Here is a 6,876-nt window from a genome sequence, read left to right as displayed (position 1 = left end):
AGAGAATCTGAAGCAGACCCAGCACGGAGCACAGAGCCCGACATGGGGCTCGATCCCACAGCCTCGAGATCATGACCTGAACCAAAACTCAAGAGCTGGACTCAGGCGCCCCTTTATTTCTTTCTTTTCAAACAAACCCAAGTTATAAAGATCCTACTACATAAAATGCATTGTGAAAACCAAAGGCAATTCTTTCAAAAGCAACTGTCACTGCCTTCTAGCCTAGTTATGCATAAATGAAGGAGCTGATTGCTTAATCTGAAAGCCAATAAAACTTGCATATAGTCAAATCAATCCCAATCACTGAGTTCCTTTGGCGGGGGGTAAAAGACAATATTTCAGGTCAGTAGTTCTAAAACTTGAGTGCGCATTAGAATCACCCAGAAGGCTTATGAAAACGGTGATTGCTGGGCTTCATCCCTGAAGTTTCTAATACAGTATATCTGCGATGGAGCTGGAGAATGTGGATCTCTCACTAGTTCACAGGTGATGTTGATGCTACTGGTGTGAGGACTACACTTTGATATCTACTGGTGTAGGTCTTTAAGGTGCTAAGGTGTTTGTAATTGAAATACACCAGAACATAACATATTCAAAAATATCTAGGAATACAAGGTAACATATGGTTTCAAAATAAGCTCATGGGTGTGATATAAGTACAGTAGGGAGGGGGGAGAGTACTCTGGGCTGGCAGGATTTGAACTGACTCCCAAGTTTGGATAACGATCATTAGGGAGGAAGACAAAGGGCAACCTAGGAAGGCTAAATGAACCAAGTTCATTTGAGCTAAGACTGCACAGGTAAGTAGAGACAAGTTTGTGAAGGACTTTCAATGCCATCCTATAAGAAGTTCAGACTTTATGTATCAAGTAATATTCTTCCATCCATACATGATCTCCTGTGGCATGCAAGCTCAAAGATTTAGCTCTACATTACTACAAATGGTGTAGTACTGTATCCAAAGTACTGCTCAGCTTAGGAGAGGGAAGAGAAGGGAGGTTTTAAAGTAGGTCTCTGGTGTTTGGTAAGATATCCACTTAAACTGGGAGGTGGACTGATTATTTACACTGTTGGGTCAACTTAGTTTTCCTAGGCTGCAGGGATGGGAAAGCTGACAACTTTTGGATGTTTCCTTAAATACCGAGTTAAGCTGGTTTGGGTATGGACTGAGGTGGCCCACGGGAACCGACAACATCTTAGATAGCTGGGGCAACCCTGGCTCCTACTACTGCGTAGAGGGTCTGAAGAGGGCAAGGACAGGCACTAGAATCCGGTGCCTTTCAGTACTTAAGGTGCACATTTAGGGATCACCTGGAGATCTTGTTAAAATGCAGATACTGATTCAGCAGATCTGAGGTGGTGCATTTCTGACAAGTTCCCAGAGGATGCAGATGCTGCGGGCGCACTTTGAAACAAGGTACCACGGGACATCCAGAACGCCTTAGCGGAAGACAGAGGCCTGTTGGCCATTGTCCCTGAAGGAAGAGGGCTACTGGGCAATCCTTACACGAAGGCCCCTCTGCGGTCTCCCTTAGAGTGGGACAGTGAGGAGTGTGGGGACAAAGAGAAGGACGGCCCGGGCACAGCTGGGAAGGTGGCAGCAGGGGAGGGCGGAGGCGCCGAGGTGCGTCAGGTACGAGTGTTCCGGTTACGGCGCGGGGACCGCCGCACGCGGCCTGGAGCCGCGGCGCATCTCCCCACGCCGGCGGCGCGATTTCTGCTCTTTCGGCCCTTGGCGGCTCCCATCGCTGCTCCCGGCAGCTAAGCGCGGACGGCGACGGCGGCGGCCGGTAGCCCCAGCGCGCGGGCGGGCGCACACCCACCTCGCCGGCCCCGGCGCTCCGGCTCCCGGAAGCGGAAGGGGAGCGCGGCCGGGCCTGGGCGACGGCGGCGGCGCCGGCGGAGGAGGAGGGGGAAGAGCGGCTGGCGGCCGCGAGAGCAGCGGCGGCGAGAGGCGAGCCCGCCGGCGCCGGTGAGTGTGTGCAGGCGCGGGGCCGACGCGGCCGCCCCCGTCCCCCTCCCCCCTCCCCCCCAGCCCCCGCCCCGCCGTGCCCCCGCCGCCTCTGTCGCTGCCCGGCGCCCGCAGTCCTCACCTGGCCGCGCTCCCGTCCCGCGCCCTGCTCCTCCCCGCACCTGCCCCTCTCGGCACCTGCCCCCGGCACCTGCCCCCTCGCCTGGGCTCCGGCTCCAAACCCCGCTCTCCCGGGCCCCGCGGGTCTCAGAGCAGCTGCAGCGGGAGCCGGAGCCGCAGCCGCCCGCCAGCTCCCCCTCCCAGAACTGGGGGTGGGGGTGGGGGGTGGGTTCCTGCTCTAGCCGAGGTGATTTAGGGTTGGGTTTTTTTTTTCCCCCCCGCTTTTGCTTTTTAATTTATTAAATCTGTGCCCGGAGTTTCTCGCCTGTGAACTCCAGTTTCCCTCTCTGCACCCCTGCCCGGAGATCTGCGCAGGGATCCCGGATTTATCTGTGTTGTCGCAGCCTTTCATTCATTTCCAGATCGCTGGTGTGAGGCTGCGGAGGACTAGGCGGGAGCAGAAATAGTTGCTCCTTTATTGACCTTCTGCCTCCCTCCCTCCAGATCTGAGAATGATTTTGAGAAAATGGCTTATGGGTGGCAGCAGTCTGCACTTGTTACCATTCACGATAATAAATAGGTCGCTGGATTTTAAGTGTAGAGTCCATTTAAAGTTGTGGTTTCTCAAGCTATATTTGGGTCACATTTTAAAATCCCTTGTGAGTCAGTGGAGGATGTCTGTATCTCTAGGGCTGAGAGAACCTGACCGGTTATTACTCGAAAATATTGCAGTTACGGCAGTCCCATAAAAGTACAAGAGGAAAAAAAAAATCAAGGTCATTGTGGGTGGGTCATAAATCATAGTGTTAAGTTACAGCCTAAAAAGACAACTGAGGATAATTAATCGCAAGTTGAAAAAGATGATGTGTCAGTGGATCCTCAGCCTAGGATGGTAATATGTATGTATCCTTAAAAAAAAATTCACTACCTTCCTTGTGGTAAAAATAATAATAATAATAACGAATGAGAATAGTTATCATTTGATGATTGCTTGGTATGTGCCTTCCTTGGCTTTTTGCGCAATGGCTTGTTAAATCCTTCCATTTCTTTAGATTTTACTTATTTTACAGATAAAATCTAGAGCAGTGTTTTATGTTGCTTTAGTTGTTCGACCTCTTAATGGCAAAAATATTTTTGAGGAAGTGATGAGGAGAGAAATCAATTGGAAGGAAGAACCAAATGACATTTAGTGTAGTGGAAAGAAAAACTCGATTCTAGTCCCGTTGCTGTCACAGTCTAGCCGTAGGGTCATGGATAGGTGAGTGACTCACCCTGTTTTCTCATCTATACAACTAAGGAGTTAGGCTGAAGTCTTCAAGGCTCATTTGAGCTTTATATGTTACATTTGTAATTAATTTAAAACCCTTTAACACGTTAAGAGCACATTTTAAATATACACCTGCAGAAGTATTGGGAAAATTATATCAAAATATAACTAAAGGTATATATATTTCTATACTTTTGGAATAGTATTTGGTGTAGAATTCCTCATTTTGGATGTAAACCAACAGGATCATATTAGGTCCCTTCAAACTGTGGTGATTTCTGTTAAATGTAAAATACTTTAGAAGCTGTAGTTGGAATCAGTGAAATAGAACATATTTTAAAGATTTTATTAATTTATTTGATAGAGAGAGAGAGAGAGAACAAGCAGGGGGAGCAGTTGACAGAGGGAGAGGGAATAGGAGGCTTCCCCGCTAAGCAGGGAGCCCGACTCGGGGCTCGATCCCAGGACTTTGGGATCATGACCTGAGCCGAAGGCAGCCACCTAACCCACTGAGCTACCCAGGTGTCCCAAAATAGAGCATATTTTCAATAAAATGATGGTAACTGTGTCACACTGCCTATCTCTGGGGTGTTTTGTTTAATACAAGAAATGTAGGTATTTTAAAATGCACACATGTAACCATCAGCTTAACAGATAGATTCTAAAGAAGAAGTGATCATCATTATGAATCATAAAATTTTTACTACTTATTTGCCCACTGCCTGATTTCTTTAATTCATAGGACCTGATTCAGAACCTGTGGAAAAGTGCATGGATAAAATAATGCCATGTATTAGTGAAGAAACTAATTGAGAAGTCTAGTATTGTCTCCATGGAGCTTTTTTTCTAGGATTGTAATTGAGTGTGAGTCAATACAATCGTTTTCAGCATAGAAGGCTACATACTGGTAGTATCCATATTAATAGGTGTAACAGGGAAGACAGAGGAAAAGCTATTTTTATTCCCAGGGAGTTTTCCCTAAGCTCAGTTTTACTTTTGTATTAAGGCATGAAGGAATTTTATATTGCTTCAGTAAAACATTAGGGCTCAGAGTCAATTTTTCAAGTGCACTAAGTATAAATGGCATTTTAACATCTAGTAGAATAATCAGTGCACCTATAGCTCTTATTTAATGAGCGCTTTAAGCTGAAAATGTTTGAACTCTTTTGTTATCAGTGAAAAACACAGGTAAGAGACAAGAATAAATGGGGAAAAAAACCCTTTTTTATTGTCAGCATAGTGATTCATTGGTAAATTGAATAAACCTAGTTGTTCACAGATGTAGCCCTGCTCTCATTGGTAGCTACCTTGACAAAAATATCTTAGGATGATGGTAGGTTATTTACCTATTTCCTCTTTTGACGTACCCTAGGGAAAAGACGTAACATTTTCCAAGTTTGTCTTCTGCCATTTAGGCCTCCTCTTGCCCTGTGCTTTACCTCGCAGATAAATTAACTTCATCCCATTTAAGAGGCCGACTAGGAATCTGCTCCCTTCATCTTAACTGTTGCTGCTTCCACAAAAGGGCAGATTAGGTTAAAAATTAGTATTTTGCCATTCGCTGATGAGTTTTATGTTAGTTCTTTCTAACTTTAACATGCTCACGTGTGATCTCAGCCAGGTTTCTGATTTTAAGCCTTTTATCCATAATTATGGAACAAATAATCTCCTGTAGGATTTTCAGCTTCAAGCAAGTAAGGAGTGATGATTTCTTTTGGTAGTATTGTTCTTGAACTGTGCCTGCTTTGGTAAAGTCTGGTGTGAAGGAAATCTGATTTGTTGTTTTTCAGTTTGTCTTGGTGGAGTGGGTACTAGAGGTAGGTAGCCAGTTTCCCTTCCCCGTTGGAAGAACGTATCAGGTTCATGTCCAGGAAACACCAGAGCCTCTTCATTTCTGGCTTTTACTTTATCTGAAGGTTTTTCCTTGTGCTGTGTTTGAAGCAAAGGTTATCTGTAGCCTTCTGTCCTACTCTACATTCAGCCTTAGTTCTTCTCGCCTTTCCTGACCCTCTCCCACATCCCTATCTTCTAAGTGAAGATTCCCACGTGACATTTTATACTGACTCAAGCAGTATTTGGTATCTTAATTCGTATTATCCCACACCTTTGAAGCTACTTTTACTTTCTGTTAGGGAATTCTGATGAAGTGTATCACTGCAGTGCAGTATTTTTAATGGAGGTATTAATTTACATTTATTTTTCACTCATGAAGCAGGCATACAGAGGAGCAATGGCTTATGTTCAGTTTTGCCTAGAATGTAGTGATTAAAGGACTTGTTCTAGAAGTGGGTTCTTGAAACCATTGATGGTGCAAGTATGTTCTGCTTTGACACTTTGCCTACCCACATTTTCACAAAGAATTCCTGGAGAACTCAGCATTGAGTCAAAATTGTGCATTCTTCATTAGTTTCTGAAAGCTGGTCCTGATTTGCTCCTGTGTTTTAGTCCTTAAATTACCAGCCCTTCTGCTTTTCTGCTTTTCCTTGAAAGACTTTGGTTTGAAGGTTTTAGTTCACTCCATTTTAGATCAAATCTCTATTTTCAGTTTTCTGCTTGAAGAGACCCCATGCCAACATGTGGAAATAAAACTTCCTCTATGCTCCTAGTATGATAACAGCTGAAAGACTGGGCTGTGGGAGGCTTCTCATTCCTGACAAGTGTTCTCAGTCTTTAGTGTTAGAGGAAGTAGAGCTGGGGTATGGTTAAATTGTATCATGACTTTAAAGATAGAGACCCAGAAACATTGTTTGATTCTGGAGTTTGCAAGACTAGAAGTAAAACTTAATTTGTCTCTCTTCCTCTCCTGTCTCCCACTCCCCTTTAAAGTTACTGTTTTGGGAGTTGCTTTTCATTTGTCAGGCAGTTTCTCATTTAAGCATGACAACAATTCCATGAGTTATTTTTATCACCATTTTACAGATGGCTAAACGGAAGCTTGAAAAGAAACGGCAGCTTGGAGGCTGTGTCATAATTTGAATGTGGCTCTCTTTTTCATATCCCCACAAGATTAATTTCCTACTCTTGAAATAAACTGAATACCTATATGATATTTAAAAAACTGAATTACTCCCTTGGCTAATTATTAGAAACAGCTAGAGCCTGATATGTTTTTTAATTTTTTTAAAAAAGAAATATATATATATATATATATATATATATATATATATATATATATATTTAAATGATTTATTTATTTTAGAGAGAGAGAGAGCAGGAGCAAGGGAAGGGGCAGAGAGTGTGGAGCCTGATTTGGGGCCTGTCCCAGGACCCTGAAATCATTACCTGAACTGAAATCAAGCGTTAGCTGCCTAACTGATTCAGCCACCCAGGGGCCGCTGTAGCTTGATAGTTTAGGTAGAATTATTTATCCTGGCCAATTTTCAAAGTAGACAACCTCAGAAGTTAAATATCTATATAAATATGTTTAAAAGTATATAGTTGTAACTTCATTTTAAGGTGCAGTTTTAAGTTTAAATTTTATATATCCGTATATTAACTGTTTTCTTTTGGGAACTTTCTGTGGGATTTGTTTTGTTTG

Source organism: Enhydra lutris, unplaced genomic scaffold (assembly GCF_002288905.1).
Source record: "Enhydra lutris kenyoni isolate GAN:26980312 unplaced genomic scaffold, ASM228890v2 scaffoldscaffold47, whole genome shotgun sequence".
Lineage (NCBI taxonomy): Eukaryota > Metazoa > Chordata > Mammalia > Carnivora > Mustelidae > Enhydra > Enhydra lutris.
This window is presented reverse-complemented; position numbering follows the sequence as displayed.